Source organism: Octodon degus, unplaced genomic scaffold (assembly GCF_000260255.1).
Source record: "Octodon degus isolate 3935 unplaced genomic scaffold, OctDeg1.0 scaffold00146, whole genome shotgun sequence".
NCBI lineage: Eukaryota > Metazoa > Chordata > Mammalia > Rodentia > Octodontidae > Octodon > Octodon degus.
In genome coordinates this window covers 2,046,994-2,066,215 of record NW_004524722.1, presented here as the reverse complement: position 1 = coordinate 2,066,215, position 19,222 = coordinate 2,046,994, and the positions used below count along the sequence as shown (strand labels likewise).

Here is a 19,222-nt window from a genome sequence, read left to right as displayed (position 1 = left end):
TTTTTTCTAAAATAAGTATTGTGCTATCAAGGAAGGCTTTTCTCTTAAAATATGTTACTTAGAAGTTTTATTTTTCCAAGTGTGAACTTAGTTCAGAAGTAAAGAACTAATGACAAGTGACAGAACACTAAAACCATCTCTCATTATTTCCAGTTCTTGTTTGTCTCCACTTTTAGGAAAAAGATGGGTACAGGACAAGAAAAATAAAACTTGAGTGAAATGCACTTCACCTCACCAAACTCTGAGATTATTCATCAGAATATCCTTTTGGTATGCTGTAGGGAACACAGTTGTTGTCACAGAGCTCTGACTCCATAGTGTGATACCTCAGAACCCTACTGCATGTCAGCTCAATTGGAAACGAGCAACTAAACTCTTGTAAAACAGGACAGGAAAAAATACATTCAAAAGCAATTAGTTTTACCAGCAATACACCCACCCATTTGCTATCTATTATCCACACAATGTAAATCTGGAAAAAAATAATACCTATGATATGCAGAGGGATATAGACATTTTAAGATAATTTCAACTATATAATATATTACTTTTAGATACAGACAAAAGTGATCTTCTAACACAATTTTAGAAGTAGGGTCTTCTAAATGGATACAGAAATAACTTTGCAATACTCATTTCTACACACGAAGCTGTAAAAGAAAAATATGATGAAATGAAAGACAATGGATTACATAAGCAAAGACTGCTACAAAAATCAGTGGTTCCCCACCACCACAACAGGAGCCTTGTGGAATTTTGGCTCCCCCCGCCCCCCCATTGAGGAAGTCACATTGAGCCCCGGACAGCTTTGGGAACCTTGGTGACTCATACCCCACCCCACCCCACCTTCATGGGAGCCTTGCTGAGCTGTAGCCCATCTCCCCCCACCCTATACACCACCAAGGACACCACACTAACCCCATGACAGCTTGAGGAGTCTTGGTGGGCCTAACCTGACCCACACTCTTGTCAGAGTCTTGCTGCAACACCCACTGCCCACTGGCTGCCCCTGAGCCCAGGGAAACTTTGGGAGCTTTAAAAATAAGGAGCAAAAAGGCAATCTCAGCCCTCCAGTCCATCCAGAACAAGTTCAGTAAACAAGGACACAGAAGAACTTGCAAGTCACACACCTGAAATTTCTGAAATGATAGCAACTGAAGTAAAGAAACAACTCCATCAGAATGCGGAAGAAATCAAATCACAAATAATCTCTTAAATTAAATAACAATCATGAAAGAAATGCTCATTGCCCCTAAAGAAGACACAGATTAAAAAGAAAAAATAGAGGAGACCAGAAAAACGATGGAAACATTGAATGAACAATACAGGAAAGAATTAGAATATGAGACACATTCAAACAGCTATCCAGGAAATTAAGAACTCCATTGAAAGCTGCTAAAAATGCTTGAATGAAACTGAAGATAAACCTTTCAGTTGGGGACAGCATTGAATCTAGCAATTGTGAAAGGAAAGATCTCTTAAAAATAAGGAGCCAGGAAATAACAATTCAATAGCTGCAAGATGATGCAAAGAAAAACTATATAAGATTGATGTCAACAGCAGGAGTCAACTCAAATGACATAAAAAAATTATTTGTAGAAGTAGTAGCAGAAAATTTCCCAAACATGGAAGAATTTGACATACAGTAAGTGAGACACAGAGAACTCCAATCAGCAATAACCAAAATAAATCACCCAGATACACAATAATCAAGATCCCACATGGAGTTGGTGAGATAGTTCAGTGGTCTAAAGATAGCTCAGCAGCCTGCTTAGGCAAGCACAGAGACCATGGTTCGATCCCTGGTACCACATGCCACACCAGCCTTGCCCCCAGGGTGGGCTGAACCAGACACACACACACATACACGCATGCACCACAAATTCAGCAAAAAATTATTAAGTTGTTAAGAAAAAGAAACAGATCACCTACAATTGAAAACCCATGAAAATCATGACAAATTTCTTAACACAAACCATCAAGTCAAGAAGAACTCAAGGGCTGGCAAGACAGCTCAAAGGAGCCTTGTTGAACTTGTCTAAGCACCTGCTTAGGCAAATGCAGAGACCAGGGTTTGTTCCCTGGTACCACATGCCGCACCAGCCCCATCCCTGGGCACTCTGAGCTGACAACTTAGTCTGGGTGTGGTGGCACAGCCTGTAATTCCAATATTGGGAAGGCTGAAAATAGAATCATTACAAGTCCAAGCTGCATAGTAGGCCCTGGTAAAAATACATAAAAGAAAAGAAAAAAAAAAAAAAAAAGCGCTCAGAATGCAGTATTTCAGGTCCTGAAGAAAACTTCCAACCAGGACTGATATATCCTGCAAAATTAATGAAGAAATAAGATACTTCCATGACAAAAAACAACTTAAGAAATTCATGAACACCAAACCAGCCTTACAAAGAGTACTGACAGATATTCTAGAAAGAAACAAAAATGACCACAACTTCAAGAACAATAGAAAGGAAGCACCAAGCAGAGCAGAGGGGAAAAGTAGGGAACCTAAAGCATTAGAATAACATGACAAAGATAAACCAGTAAGTATTAATTATAACCATCAATGTAAATCACCTCAATTCACCAATCAAAAAAAAAAAGCAGACTGGCAGAGTGGATCAAGAAACAAAATACAGGAGAAGTAGATGGGCTCTTGGCCAACCCACTTTCTGGGACCCTTCTGTCTCTCTTAGAATCTATTTTGTGCTCAATAAATATTTCCTACTTTAAAAAAAGAAAAGACACAACTCAAAAGGAAATTCACAGACTAAAAGTCAAAAGATGAAAAACAATAGTCCTTGTGACAGGAATCCAGAAAAAAAGAAGGGTAGTTATTCTGATTGCTGACAAAGTGAACTTCAAAAGTATGATCAAAAGAGGTAAAGAAGGTCACTATATACTTAGGTGAAAACTACAAGAGGAAGAGATAACAATCATAAATATATATGCACCCAATGTAGGAATACCCAACTATATATGACAAATTTCAACAGACATGAAAAATCAAATCAACAATAGCACAACTGTAATGGAGGACTTTAACACCCCACTGTCACAAAGAGATAAATTAACTAGGCAAAAAATGAGAAAAAAAAAAAACCCCAAAAACAGAACTAAACCAAACTTGTGAAGAAATAGACTTAGACTTTACAGAGTGTTCTACCCAACAACATCAGAATATATATTCTTCTCAGCTGCGCATAGTATGTTCTACAAAATAGACCATATACTAGTAAAGGAATTGAAATTATTCCATGCATATTATCTGACCATAGTGCAATGAAAATGGAAATCATTGACAAAAAAATCACAAAACTCCATAAACTCACGGAAATTAAATAACACCCTTTTGAACAATCAATAAGTCACAGATGAAATTAAAGAAGAAATTAAACATCATTTACAATCCAACAAAAATGCAGATAAAACGTACTGGAACCTGTAGGACATAATGAAAGCTGTCTTAAAAGGAAAATTTACAGTGGTAAATTCTCCCATCAGGAAAACAGAACAAGTCCAAATAAACAATCTTACACTACACCTCAAGCTTCTAGAAAAAGAGCAAGTCAAACCCAAAGTCCAAAAGAGGGAGGAAATTATAAAGACTAGAGCAGAAATTAATGCAATGGAGACTAAGAAAACAATACAAAGAACTAAGGAAGAGTTGGTTCTTTGAAAGAATAAATCAAATCAATGCTTTCCTCTGTACATGGTATCTTCCTTTTCTTTTTTTCCCTTTTTCAAAGTATTTATTTGTATTTGTGTGTGTTGGCCTGGGGATTTAACTTAAGGCCTTTAGCACTCAGTTATAGCCTCAGGCCTTTTTATAATAATAATAATAATAATAATAATAATAATTTTATTTTGAAAGAATCTTGCTAAGTTTTTCAGGCTGGGCTCAAACTTGCAATCTTTCTTGCCCAAACTCCAAGGGATCATAGGTGCATACTACTCCACTTGGTAAACATGTCATCTTTCTAAAGAGATCTGCTGCCAAATCAATGAGGCTTAATTAAAATAAACCAGACACACATGTGTAAATATCGTATAGTTTTCCTAGTATAAGAACTCAAAAGAAGAATACAAATAGAAAGGTATAATACAACTAAAAGGAAAGCAACAACTTGAGGATTAGACAATGAAAAGAGAGCAAGGAGAAGAGCTAGGAAACATGACAGGGGCAAGCCATACTGTTATATGTAGAACATGGGTAAGGCAATGATCCTGAGAATCTTCAGAAGATTTTTGAATCTTGCAGTTAATTGGAATGATTCTCACCCTGACTAACTATAGATACAGACACCTGTGAAGTAAGCAACTGCGCTGAAGATGGCAATTTGTAACAGTAAGTTCATGCTTGTAGTGTCTGTGATTCTGGTCTCCTGAATACAGGCTGCTTGTCATGACATGCCAGTTGCTGCCATGCTGTCTCTTGGGTAGATGACTGTTCAAAAAGAAGGGGGTAGTGAATGAAGGCAGGAGACAGGAAAAAGAATGTTGCGGGACTGTCCTGCTATAAGATTGTATATGGTTAGATTTCTGGACATATGTGTAAACATAAGAATTATATAATTATGCCTATTTTTAAAATATATTTTAATTTTTAAATGTTTTTTCATCATATTCTGTAGGGACTTAAAGTTCAACATATCAATACTTGATGAATAATACCTGTTCTATGTTACGCCTAAGATGTTTGATATTCAGACAGATAATGAGGTTAAGCTTAACAGCCTAGGTTCTATGGTAATAACAATAAGCTTGTCTTCTGGATGGTTAACAACCTAAGTTTGCAGACCAAAATTAGACAAAAAGGAGGACTGCAAGGAAAGCCAACATTTTGGCCCTAGCCTTCCAAGGTCAATTAAGACTCAGGACATATGAGAACTTGTACTGTAATGTCATGTAACTCAGTAGTGTCCCAAATTTTCTGATCAAGGAGATTATGGGGCCAAAGAGGAAAGTGATCGATGATATAGAGTGTGCCTAAGGAGAGTCACATGGAGAGAAAACATTCTCTCAGGCTTTCACAGAGAGCACATTGGCCAAGCAATGGCCGTGACTCATCCACATGGATGACACTGACAAAGGTTCTACAATCTGAGGTACAGGATCTCAGGATAAATCCTGAGGGGATCTGACTGACCTTATCAGACCCAAAAGCTACAACTCTTGTTGCATAGGTCTTGCTTTATCTTGGTCTTAACCATCCAGCAGAAAAGCATAAAAACGAAGTACAAGAAATAAAGCCATGCTGTTATGTTGAGCTGTAGGGGACTTAGGTCAACAATTTCTGACACTGCCAGTCAAGCAGAACACCCAATACTATTATGGATTACTGGACTCTTTTAGAACATTTTTGCTGAGTTAACACACCTATAATATTCAAATGATGGAACTAAATAAAAAAGGGGATATATAAATGAATATCCATTATTTATCTGTATATTCAAAACAGTTAGGATAGATATATAGTTACATTCCCTTAATGAATAGAGGGATTTGTTGTAATAGTGTTTTTAAATAGGATATCATATCTGCATCTTGCACAGCAAATAACCACTAGGAAGATAATATGCAATGTGTTAATTATTGAAACTGTCCTACCAATTTCATTTGAAACTGTCTCATTGCTATTTGTCTATCAATAAAATTATGGGGAAAAAAATATATATATACACATAAAAAAATCATTGTTGAATGCCTCTGCTGAAATGGTATTATTTCCATTGAAGGCACACAAGATATTGAAGTATTAAAGAATTTGAAACTCAAATTCTTTCTAAACTTGGCAATAGTTTGGTGTCACTATTTCCAACTACTAAGTATTCACATATCATATACTTTGGAAACTCAATTACCAAGTCTTTTCTGAGTATGTACAGTATTTTGTCACATCTGTGCCATGTTCATACTGTTTCTATCATATGAAATATCTTCCTACCACTCCTATTTCTACTTGCTGAATTCATTTGTTTGTTTATATGTTTGTTTGTTTTGAGATAGGATCTCACTGTATAATTCAGACTGGTCTTGAAATTGTGGCAATCCTCCTATCTCAGCCTCCTGAGTGCTAGGATTACAGGCATGCACCACCATGCCTGGCCTTGCTGAATTTTCCTCTTTCTCCTTTAAACTGGTTTCTATATTTCCTGACACAAACACTCAAAAGTACTTACTGAAAAATTTCATTACATAAGTATTTAATTTCATTTTAATACAATAATACCACGTTTAAATACTGGTTTCCCTGATGTACTGTTCTTAGAGGAAAGACAGGATAAATATTTTATTGTTCAGTTTTGGTACACAGACAAATTTTTAAAGTAACATTGTAGACTCATGTAAATAACAGATATATTCCAATTAATTACAGACACCACTCTTTTGATATTGAAATTATCACATCTGTGATCTGTAGGAGCCCTTCCCATATCATGAGCCAAATAGATTTTGATCATTTCTTTGTTTTCTCTTACAGTTTCTGTTCTAGACCTGCAATAAGCTAGATCCCTATGAATTCATGAACCCTTTCAGATAAAAACCATATTTAGAACACAATGCAGGCATATCCTTATCCTTTTAGCCTTGTCTCTAAAAGGCCTCTTCTAACCACTTACCAGTGACTCTAACACAGCCCAATTCATAATCCTTATACATTGTTCCTGTCTGATTTAAATGTTTTGTCTGTTTACTAACTCTAAGCACTGTGAGGTAGGGAATCTTATTTCTCTCGTGTGTTTACTTGTGTGTTTATTTTTAGTACCAGAGATTAAAACTTGGGCTTTTGCAATGAGCTATATCCCAGCCTTTATAAATTTTTTATTTTGAGACAGGGTCTTGCTAAATCCCTAAGTTTCCCAGAGTCCTGGGATACATGAATACACTACCATACCTGGTTTATTTTTGCATTTCTATATCCTTAGGCTACAGCAAAGATAAAATACAACAATTTAGTTGTTGATAATAATACCCACTGACTGCATGGATACTTCTTATCTACATTACTCTCTCTACTATATAATATTAATCTCTTTTGAAGTTTTTGCCAGTGAGTGAAAAATGTTTGAATCAAAATTTCTCTGGTTCCTAATTTTTATATACTCAAAGAAAAAGTACCAGATTTGTGAAATTATGACTATGGACTCTAATATAATAAGATAGTTCTTCAATAAAATTATACTTAAATTATCACTACTAAGCAACACATGTGTATATTTCAAAGCAATGGGAAAAAAATCTGAATTTTATGCCATACCATTAAGGCACTTTAATTTTTGGGAAAGTTGAAATAAGCCAAGATTCCAGAACTCAAGCAGCTCATAACTGTAGAGAGGAATAAAAATTATGCAACAGGACCATGGAGATAGCTCAGTGGTCTATGCACCTGCCTAGGCAAGTGCGAGGACCTGGGTTCGATCCCTGGTACCACATTCGACGCTGGCCCCACCCCAGGTGTGCTAAGCCAGCGACTAAGACCAGGCATGGTTATGGCACATGCCTGTATTCCCAGTGTTGGGGAGGCTGAAACAGCAAGATCACTATGAGTCCAACCTGCGTAGTGAGACTCTGTACCAACACATAACAAAAAGTATGCAACACTACCAAGGACAAGATAATGCAGCATTTTCTCTTTTTTTTAGTGCTAGCAATTAAACTGAGGACCTTGTGCTTTGCCAGGTAGGCCTTGTACCGCTGAGGCATATCCCCCACAGTGACTTTTTTTAAAAAAACAAATCACATCCAAATGATATGTGACTTCTTCAGTTTAATCACTGCTAAAGTGTTTGCAGAAAAATTAGCACTAAACATGGGATATGACATGAGCCTTTTATGAGGACAAAGGGCAAAATGACAACACTATAAATTTATACAGAAAAAAAAAATGAGGGGCTGGAGAGATGGCTCAGTGGTCTAAAGCACCTACTTAGAACAAGCTTGGCAAAGCATTGGGGACCGCGGTTCAATCCCCCAGCACCACATGCCAGCCAGCCCGCCCCCTGGTGGGCTGAGCTGGCCACACACCCCTCTCTCTCTCTCTCTCTCTCTCTCTCTCAAATAAATAAAAAAAAAAAAATTTAAAAAAAAATTTTAAAAAAAAATGAGCTAATTAGCAGGCACTTTTAACATTAGTTTCTCTTAACTCTGTTAGGCCTTGTAACCACAGAGAAATATGTCACTTAAGACACAAAATTTACTTAAGGTCATGTAGCTCATAACTAGTTAAATTTGAGCTGGACTCCCAAATTATCAAAAGCCTTTGTAAAAAAGACATCATATTCTCAAAAAATGTGAAATTACTCTAATTTGCTAACTTTTTGTGCATTATGCATTACAACAGCAATTTCTAGAACTCTAAACCACAAAGCTGAACTGTATTAAACTGAATGAGCCCTTCAGAGATGAGATGTGGATTCATGAAATAGACAAACAGTGAGAGCTTTAGATGAAAGACTTGATTCAAGTTAGTTCACAGAGCAGGAATCATGACTTCTGTGTGCTCTATGCAGCTGCCCAAGACCTAATTTGCATAAGTACTCAGAAATGCTCTGTGGTCATTATAGGAAAGGTCCTAAATAACATCTCATGCCTCTGAAGGCATTCTAGACTTCAATTAACTGGTTTCTCTTTTACATGATGCTCAAAGCCACATCTGATGAATGAAAGGTTTACTTCTATTGCAAACTACCCACACTAATTTGCTAAAGAAAATAAACATGACCTGCAATTCTTTTAAAAGTATTTTGTTTTTTGTAATGACTCCAAAATGGATTCACATTGACTTCAGCATCACTGATGCATAATGTTGATTTGACTTGCAGTCTAGTGAAGCAGTGACTTCCATAAAGATGTGCTACTATCAATATACCCTTTGGAATATCCAGTGACATCCCACTCCAACCTTTTAAAAAGCCATCAGTGTCTGATGTAAGACTTGCTTTGTTTTACCTCTCAATAACACTTGCTGTATTGCACTAACAGGTGAAGAAACACAAATAAAGCTACTGTCAAGTAGACACTGGGAAACGGGCTGATAATTTAACCCTTGGACTATTCACCACAGGGAGCTAAGCAAAAGCATGTTCCCTAGCTCTGACACAGTTATCTGGCATTCATTCTTCCTCCAGCATGTAATACTATACTTGATCTTAGCCAAAAAGTCAAGAAGTGATCCCCCTACCCCAGCATATAATGAAACTGATATCTAAATTTTACTAAGTGCTTGCTATAAGATGGCTTCACATTTTGTCATGAAATTCCTACTATTATGGAAATGATCTTTTGAAAATTAACAAGTGCACTGGTAAGCTAGATACTTCTCAAACAAATGGGATGATATATCTTTACTGTATTCTTAAATCATTAACCTCTATTAATAGTTAATGAAGCTGGGTGTGGTAGTGCACACCTGTAAGGCAGCTCTTGGGAGGCCAAGGGAGAAGGATCACAGAAAGTGTAAGGCCAGTCTGGGCCTCATAGTGAGTTCAAAGTCAGTGTGAACTATATAGTGAGATTTTTATCCCCAAACCCAAAACAATGGAAAACTGTACTTTCCTTAGAGAGTTTCAAGATTTGTCTGATATGAAATTGCATTGGGAAGGAACTAAAGTATATAATTTTAAATAACATAATAAATTGCTTTTTCTTGTTGGTCTATTAATTCAAGATGAAACTGAAAAATCAATCAAATGTTTTATATACATATTAAACAATTTTTAAACATTTTTCTAAGAAACACAAATGAATCATTTAAAAAGCCACCCATTAATGTTTGATACATTACATATCAAAATCTATTGATATTTAAAATGGCTTATTTTAGAGCTAGGCATGGTGGCACATGCCTGTAATCCCAGCACTCAGGAGGCTGAGGCCAGAGGATCATTGGTTCAAAGTCATTCTGGGCTACAAAGTGAGTTCAAGGCCAGCCTGAACTGCAGTCAAGCCATGTCTCAAAAAGACTAAATAAATAAACAAATTGGCCTATATTACTTGATCTTAAAGCCAAATACCGATTTATGGGAAGATGGCACAAGGGTAAACAGCTACAAATCAACCTCTCCAGACACTGGAAAATAACAATTTGGGGAAGAAATGAAGGAGACAGGTGGATCTCCTAAGGCTCAGGAAGGATCTAGAGAGCTGTAGTCAGGCTAGTAAGAGACATCCAGTGTTGTAAGCTAAATTATTCAGTGTCCAGCCCTACAACCAGAGGTCAGGATCAGTCTGTACTTCTGTGGATCTGAAAGTACCAGAACTACTACTTCCCTGCTAATCCTGCTGGAGACTTGCTGGGATTATCCAGCATGGATCTGGGCTCTGACTGTGTCATTAGGCTGCCAGCAAGAGCAGAGTCATACTCACAACTGGACACTATCACAAAACTGTAGACCTCAGAAGATCTACAGGTTTGAGATCATAGAGAATTAACTTCCTTTTTTCTTCATCATTTGTGGGCTTTTTCTTTGTCTGCTTTTTAAAAAATTGTTTTTGTCTTTTCATGAATGTGAACAGTTTTTAAGTTTTGTTTTCTTCTTGTTTTTTTTTTTTTTCCTTCTTTCTTTCCTTTCTGTTGTGTTTACCAGTTTCCCCAGGAGTGCGTAATTTTCCTTTGTCCTTCAGCTATGGTTCTAATCTCTTTCTCTTATTTCTGTGTTTTTTCCTCTTATGTCTTACACATTTTCTTCCCTTAGGGGGAAGAATCCACTCTATTGAGTGGATATTTACTATATATAATTTCCTGATTTGTTTTAGGTTATATTATATAAATGTAAATTTTATACATATGGTTAAAGGTGAAAAATTAATAGTTATTATGGTTTGTCATTTGCCAGTGTATGTTTAATTCTATTGTTATTACTAATTGTATTACTTCATGAAGATGACTTAGTTATTACAATTAATTGATCTAGATAGCCTGGGGTGTCAGAAATAATACTACAATCCAGTACCAAAGAATGGACTACTAGGCCAAACAGGCAGCAATATTTTATCCCTATACACTGAAGAGGCAGGATCCTTGGACTGACTCAAAAGCCAAAAGGCAGCCACACCTTAGAAGACCTTTCTGAAAAGTAGTCATTTCCTAAAGTAGCCTCGATACCAGTAATAAAGCTATCTACCATAAGAAATTTATAGCTTCAACGCAGAGAAGAAGGGGGAAGAGGAGGAGAAGAGAAAGAGAAGAACAAAGAAAAAGAAGGGGGAAGGGGAGGAGGGAGAAAAGAAAATGAGAAAAACGTGGAAACAAGATACAGCCAATAGACCCAACTCACCCAAGGCAAATTAAGGGAACACTGTGGTAGAAAAAAATAAAAACCCACTCAAGTGAATTTAATTAAATGGTAGCAGGAGAAGTAACAAAACAGATCGCTAAGTCTCTTGACAAAAACAAAACATAATTAAAGAGATGATAACCATAATAAAGGAAATGATTAGCAAATCTAGAGTAGATACAGATTTTTTTAAAAAAGGACTTAAGAAAAGACATGGAAACTACAAATGCCCAACATAGAAAACAACTAGTTTCTACTTTAAAAAAAAAAAAAAAAAACACATTCAAATTGAAATCCAGGTAATTAAAAATTTAACTGAACGTATATGTAGCAGAGTCAACCAGTGTGAAGACAATTAGATCTAGAAGAAAGTGTTGTAGTTGGTAATCATCAAATGAAAGACCTCCTATAGAAAGCGACCACACACACACAAATCAATATAATAGCTGCTGGATGCTTCAAAGAAGGCTAATATAAGTAACTGGAATCAATAAGGAACCAGAGGGCAGCACAAAGGGCATAAAAAAAAACCTTGTGACAGAAGTAATAGCAGAAAACTTCCCAAGCACAGAAAAAGAATTTCAGATACAGGTTAGGGAGGCACATATAACTACAAATACATTGGTTTACAAACTTAAAATTCTTTCCATGATGCTGGCCACAAGATGAACTGAATGAGAACTGAGCCAAATTCACTAAATTTATCTTGGTTACTTTTCTTTTGTTGCTGTGACCAAAAACCTGACACCCAAAATTAATGAAGAAAAGGTTTATTTAGCTCACAGTTTGTGGAGGTTTCAGTCCATACTCAGTTGGCTCTAAGGCAGAGTGGCACATGGTAGAGCGTAGCAGTTCATGGTGATAGAAAAACAGCAAAAAACAAAAAGGAGCAGCAGCCAGCGAAGAGCAAGCCTCTTTCCCTTATACTGCATTCAGGCTATCTGCCCCAAGGTGGTGTAGCACTCACACCCATACTCCCAGCACTGAATCATGAATTCATCACAAATTCTAGAAGTCTGCCCCATGACTGTATAAAGCTTTGGGAAAACATCTAGACACAAACCATAACAAAGTTCAGTGTTGACTTTATGGAGAAATTTGATTCAGTTCTCATCCAATTTGGTTTGAGACTAGAATTGTGGAAAAAGTAAAGTTCATTAAGTAAGGCACCACAGTAGTCATAAAAAAATCACACCAAACCATATTAACAATCAAGATGCCATAAATTCAACACAAGAACAAATCAACTATGAAGAAAAATTCATTGGTATCATAGCAGAATACTCAACTCAAACCCTTAACCCCAAAGGAGAATTTAGAGTGAAGTACTTTAAGCCCTAAAAGAAAGCAGCCCTCAACCCAGACTGATACTTCCACAGAATTATCTTTCAAAACTAATGGACAAATAAGATACTTGAATGATAACGAATACATGAAGAAATTCATGACCACCAAACTAGCATTCCAAAAAGTTCTGAAGGACAATGTAGTAAAAAACAAAAATGAAAACATGAAGAAAACAATTCTAAGAATTCTGACAGAATGAATCCATCAGTTAAGATAGCAATCAGACAGAAGGGAAAGAAAGGGAACCAGAAGCAGGAAAATAATACAATTATATATATATATATATATATATAATCATCATCAATGTGAATGGTCTCAATTCACCAATCAAAATAAACAGACTGACAGAATGGATCAAGAAACAAGATCCACCAATATGCAAGACACATATTTAACTCAAAAAGAAATTCACAGAAAAAGAGAAAGACATTCACACATACAAAGTTAAAGGATGGAAAACAACACTTCATGCAATAGGGACCTGGAAAAAAGCAGGGGTACCTCGTGTATTTGCAGACAAAGTAGACTTCAAGCCAAGACTCATTAGAAGTGTCAAAGAAGGTCACTATATATTTATTAAGTGAACAATCCAAGAGAATACAATCATAAATACAAATGCACAGAATATTAACATAGCCAACTATATCAAATGAAGTAATAGATATAAAAAATCAGATATACACTAATACAATGGTAATGGGGGAACTCCATACCCTACCTGACTGTCTCAAATAGATCAATTACACACACACACACACACACACACACACACACACACAATCAGACCTACACCAAACTTTTGAACAAATGGAGTTAGCAGATGTCTACAAGGTGTTTCACTCCACAAGAGAGCACACATTCTTCTTTGTAGCAGATGGGGCTTTATCCAAAATAAACCACACACTTAGCACATAGAACACACTTAAATAAATACAAAGAAATTGAATTTATTGGGATGGAGAGATAGCTCAGCAGCACAAGCGCCTCACTTGCAAGCATAAGGTCCTGACTTCAATTCCTGGCACAAAAAAAGTGAGGAATTGAAATTATCCAATGTATGTTATCAGATCATAGAGCAATGAAACTGGAAATCAATAGCAAAAGAAAACCACAAAAACTACATAAACACACAGAAAATAAATAATACTCTCCTGAACAACTAATAGTCAGATGAAATTAAGTAAGAAATTAGACAGTTTCTGCAATTAATAATCCCAATATGACATAATAGAATTTCTGGGGGTGCAATGAAAGTAATTCTCTGAGGAAAATTTATAGATGTGAATTCTCACATCAGAAAAACGTAGTGAGCTCAAGTAAATAACCTAATATTGAATCTCAAGCTTCTAGAAAAAGAACAAGGCAAATTCAAAACATGTACGAGGGAGGAAAGTATAAAGATCAGAGTACAAATTAATGTAACTGAATCTCAGAAAATAATACAAAGAATAACTGAATTGAAGATTTGGTTCTTTGAACGATTAAATAGGCAAACCTTTAGCCAACCTTATTGAAAAATATAAAAGAAAAGAAAGACTCAAATCCATGCAATTAGGAATGAAAAGGACAAAATCACTATGGATTCTTTTTTTTTTATTTTAGGGAAGGGTCTACAGGGTGTCCAGGGTCTCACTACTATATCAGACTTGTAGTGATCTGCCTGTTTTCAGCCTCCCAAGAGCTAGGATTATAGGCGCGTCACCACACACAGTCTCAATTGCCGTCTTAGCACACCCTGGGCAGGGCCGGCACAGCAGGCCTGAGGATCAAACCCTAGCCCCTGCACCTGCTTGCAGGTGCTTTCATCTGCTGAGCTGTTTGGCCGGCCCTTCACTATGGATTCTGTAGAAATCCATAAGGTTTTGATACCACGACTCTGTACTCTAGTAATAAGATAAAAAACTCTCAGAAGAAATAGATTTACAGATACATATGAATTATTGAAGCTGAATCAAGAAGATATAAAAATTCTAAATAGCATATCAGTCAATAAAATTGAAGAATTAAAAAGAATACCAACAGTGAAAAGCCTATATCCTGGTACATACATAGTTGAATTGTACTATAGAACTTTAGAGAAAATCTAATGCCACTACTACTCAAACTCTTTAAGAAAACTGAAAAAGAAGCAATACTCCAAAATTTATTCTAGGAAGCAAGTATTACCCTGATATGAAAATCTGAGAAGCACCCAAGCAAAAGAGAACTGAAGGCCAATTTAGTTCTCTTTACTCCTGAACATAAATGCTCAAAGGAAGAGAATAAAAGATGTTGGAATAACTCCAAGGACACTCAGCCAGCTTATCTTTGACAGTGGGGTCAAACAACTTCACTGGAAGAAAGATAGCCTCTTTAATAAATGGTACTATAAGAACTGGCTTTCCACATTCTGAAAATTGAACTTCAACCCATATCTCTCACCATGCACTAAACTAAAATTGAACTGGGTTAAAGATCTAAATATAAAGATACAAACACAATCAGCTGGAAGACAGAATATGCAAAATTCTGGAAATAATATAAAGAACAAACAACTGGGATCGCATCAAATTAAAAAAATTTGCAAGACAAAAGAAATGATCAATACAGTGAAAAGACAACCAAAAGATTGAAAAATTTTTTTACTATCTGTTCCTCAAAAGACTAACATCTAGAATATATAAAGAACTCCAAAAATAAAATAAAATTTAAAAAACTCCAAAAACATCAGACCTTCCAAATTTAAAGGCCCAATTTAAAAATGAACATCTGAAATGAACAGACATTTCTCAAAAGAAGTACAAACACCAAATCAGTGTAAGAAAAACTTTCAGCATCATTGGTCATTCAAGAAATTAAAATTAAAACAACAATGAGATTCTACCTCCCTCCAGAAAAAATGGCTATCAACCAATAACAAACGCTGGAGAGGCTGCGGGGGGAAAAAGTAATCCTTCTCTACTGCTGGTGGGAGTGTAAACTGTACTGAAATCAATAGGGAGATTCCTCAGAAACTTAAAGCTAGAAGATTATTTTTACCCAGCAATTCTCTTTCTAGGTATCTCACCAAAAGAGTTAAAAGCATCACACTGCAGTGATGTACACATGCCTATCGAAACAGCATAATATGTAGCAGCTAAATCAGGAACAAAGAAAATAAGATATTTATATGTAATGAGGTATTACTCTGCAATAAAAAGGATGAGTCATTTGTAGGAGAATGGAGGCACTTTGAGAACATAATCTTATATGAAATGAATCAAACAAATTTAAATATCACATTGTTTCTCTTGTATGAGAAAGTCTAAGGACAAACAAGGAGCACAACAGAGGACAGATACTGGCAAATAAAAAGAACACATTCAAATGGGAAGGGGAACAAGGGAGTAGCAAGGAGGAATGAAAAAGAAAATTGAAGGGAAAAATGGAAACTAAGCTTTTGTAAATGGGGAAGGGAAGAAGCATTGAAGAGTGGGCAGGGAAATGGGAAAAAGGAAGAGGAATCAAGATATATCATGCACAGGGACAAATTCCCTGTAATGAGTATGATTAATATGTATGACAAATATGTACCAATAAAAACATAGTTAAAACAAAGGAGTCAAAAAGGTAGATCAAAAAACCCAAATAAAATAAAAATACATGAATTTTATATTCATTTATGATACAAATTCTCAAAAAACTAGAAATAGAAGGAAATTTCCTTAATGTAAACAAAAATACATACAAAAGGCATTCACCTATTATCATACTTTTAATATGGCAATGAGGGTCAGCAAGATAGCTCAGCAGACTAAGCAACTGCTTAGTTTGATCCTGGTACCACATGCCACGCCAGCCCCGCCCCTAGGTATCCTGAGCCAGTCACCAAGACCAGGCGTGGTGAGACTAGGTGTGGTGGCACACACCTGTAATCCCTGCACAGGGGGGCCTGAAAACAGGAAGATCACGGAGTCTGAGCTTTGTAGTGAGACCCTGTACCAAATACATTAAAAAAAAAAAAAAAAAAAAAAAAAAAAAAGACAAGGCAATGATGTCCTCTCTCACCAAATCCTTTTCAACACTACCTACTAGGAAAAGGGGGGGGGGGAGTTATAAACATTAGAACAGAATAAAGCTACTTTTTCCTAGATGATATGATTTTCTATGTTTAAAAAACTCTGAGAATACCTGAGTTTAGCAAGGTTGTAAGATACAAAGTCACTATACCAAAAGCAATTGTTCTCCTATATATTTGCAATTAGAAATTATAATAAAAATTTTTAAAAAGTAAAATTGTATAAGGAAAGAGCGTAGTCCTTTCAATATAGCAATGTAACAAAATATGTGTAGGAGCTGTATGTGGAAAACTCTAAAATACTTTGAAAATTAAAAAACAGTAAAATGCATAACAAAAATATTCTATGTTAATGGACTAGAAGACTTCACTCCTAAAATAACAGTTGCTCCTAATTTAATCCCAATTTGATCTATCTATCAATTTAATTCTAATTAAACTCTAGAAAGCTTTTTTTTTTTTTTTTTTGGTGATACCAGGGATTGAACTCAGGACTTCGTGTTTGCCTGGCAAGCGCTTATTCTACTGGGCTATGGCCCCTACAAAGCTATTTTGGTAGGTATAAAAACTGATTTTATTTATTATTTTCTTTTTAGAAATTTGATTTCTAAAATGTATATGGAAAAGTAAAAGTAGTAGGATAGCCAAAACAATTTTACAACATAAGAAAGTCAGAGAGCTCTCATCTGATTTTAAGGCATGCTTAAAAGCCAAAGTATTCAAGACTGTAGTATTGGCCAAAGGACACACAGATCAATGTTGTACAAAATAGGTCATAGAAATACATCCATAAAAAAGGACAAAGATGATTTGATGGAAAAATGATAGCCTTTATCACCAAATAGTGCTAAAACAATTGGATGGCCATATACCAAAACCAAACCAAAAAATCAACCTTAAGACACAACTCTAACTTGTATTAGTTCATTGAAAAGAAAGGTGTGTGCTTGAATGGTTTGATTAGTTTTCATGTCTATATCTTATAATCTAAGCAACTACTTTGAAGATAACAATAAGTCATGTTCTAACCATTGTTACTCTATCTTGTTCTAAAATTTTGTATCACGTTTTTCTTTTTCTTCAAAATAAAAGACACAACTCAAAAAATTAACTTTAAATGGTTCATAGACTTAAACGTAAAGAACAAAACTGTAAGAATTTAGAAGAAAATCTCCTTGTTCCTTTGTGAAGAATCCTAACATTTAACACCAAAACAATAAGAAAAAAATCCACCCAGTTTTTTAATGGCAAGCATCTTAATAGAAACTTCACTTGAAAAATATGTAATAATGGCAAATAAGCATATTAAATGATTGTGTCATAATGACATTATGTGATCATGGATATGCTGATTAAAACAAAAAAACCCTATATGTATAACTATTAAAATCTAAAATATTGACATGACCAAATACTGAAGAGGACAGAAGGGGTCAGGGACATAGCTCAGCAGAGTGGCACAGTACCTGCCTGGCAAACTCAAGGTTCTGAGTTCAATTCCTGGTTAAAAAAAAAAAAAAAGAAGAAGAAGACAGAACAGCAGGATATTCTTTCATGGCTAGTGGAAATACAAAATAGTGCAGCTACTCTGCAAAACAGAAAACTTTCAGTTAAACAGAGTTTTGGGGTTTTTTTTCCCATTTGACTCAACAGTTGTGTTCTAGGTAGCCAAATGACTGAAAAGTTTATAACCACACAAAATACAGAGCACAAATGTTTATAGTAGAGCACAAATTTTATAGTATAAAATTTGAAACAATCAAGGTTTCCTTCAGTAAGTAAATGGCTAACACTAATATACATCATTATACTTGAATACTATACAGCAATAAGAGTACACAACTTGAATTCATCATTGTGAAAAAAACAAATTTAAAATGTTATACATTTTATTATTCCTCATTATATTCTGGAAAAGATTAGTTTATAAAAACAAAACAATAACAACAACCCAGAACACTGGTTGTATGGAACTTGAAGAGAAGGTGCTTGACTATGGAAAGTATGAATAACTTTAAGTGTAGCGCACTAATTTGTATGATACTGCAATACACAATACATATTATGCATCTTTCAAAGCCCACACAACTGCATAATATAAAGAATGATTCTTACTATACACAAATTTTTAAAAAATCAATCAGGAGGTGGAGGGAACCCAGGATTGAATACAGACCATGACAAATGAATCTGTATGTGTCACAAATATAACATAATTTCACAGATTTGGGTGAGTGAAAAATGACTTGCTTCCAAAGAGCAAAATATAGCAAGGGAGAAAATAACTTAGTGAAGAAACTTGTAAAATACTACTTTAGTCGTGATCTAGGTTAACATCACCAGAAATAAACCATGTTTGATAGCATGTACCCTTGAAATGATGTAATTAGAATGACATTTTGACTCCACAGTGTTGCACCCCAAGACCCATAAGTCCCATCCAATCATGAGAATAACAAAAGACAAATTCAGGGCCGGGGAGATGGCTCAGTGGAATAAGCGCTTCCCTGGCAAGCACAAGAGCCTGAGTTCAATCCTCGGTTCCGCCAAAAAAGAAAAAAGA

General features: G+C 35.5%; 1 protein-coding gene across 1 annotated transcript in view; it reads right to left on the bottom strand.

Annotated features, from left to right (window-relative positions):
* The window catches only part of Fchsd2 (FCH and double SH3 domains 2), a 350,373-nt gene that overhangs the window by 206,877 nt on the left and 124,274 nt on the right, over positions 1-19,222 (bottom strand). The gene's annotated exons all lie outside the window — the stretch shown is intronic.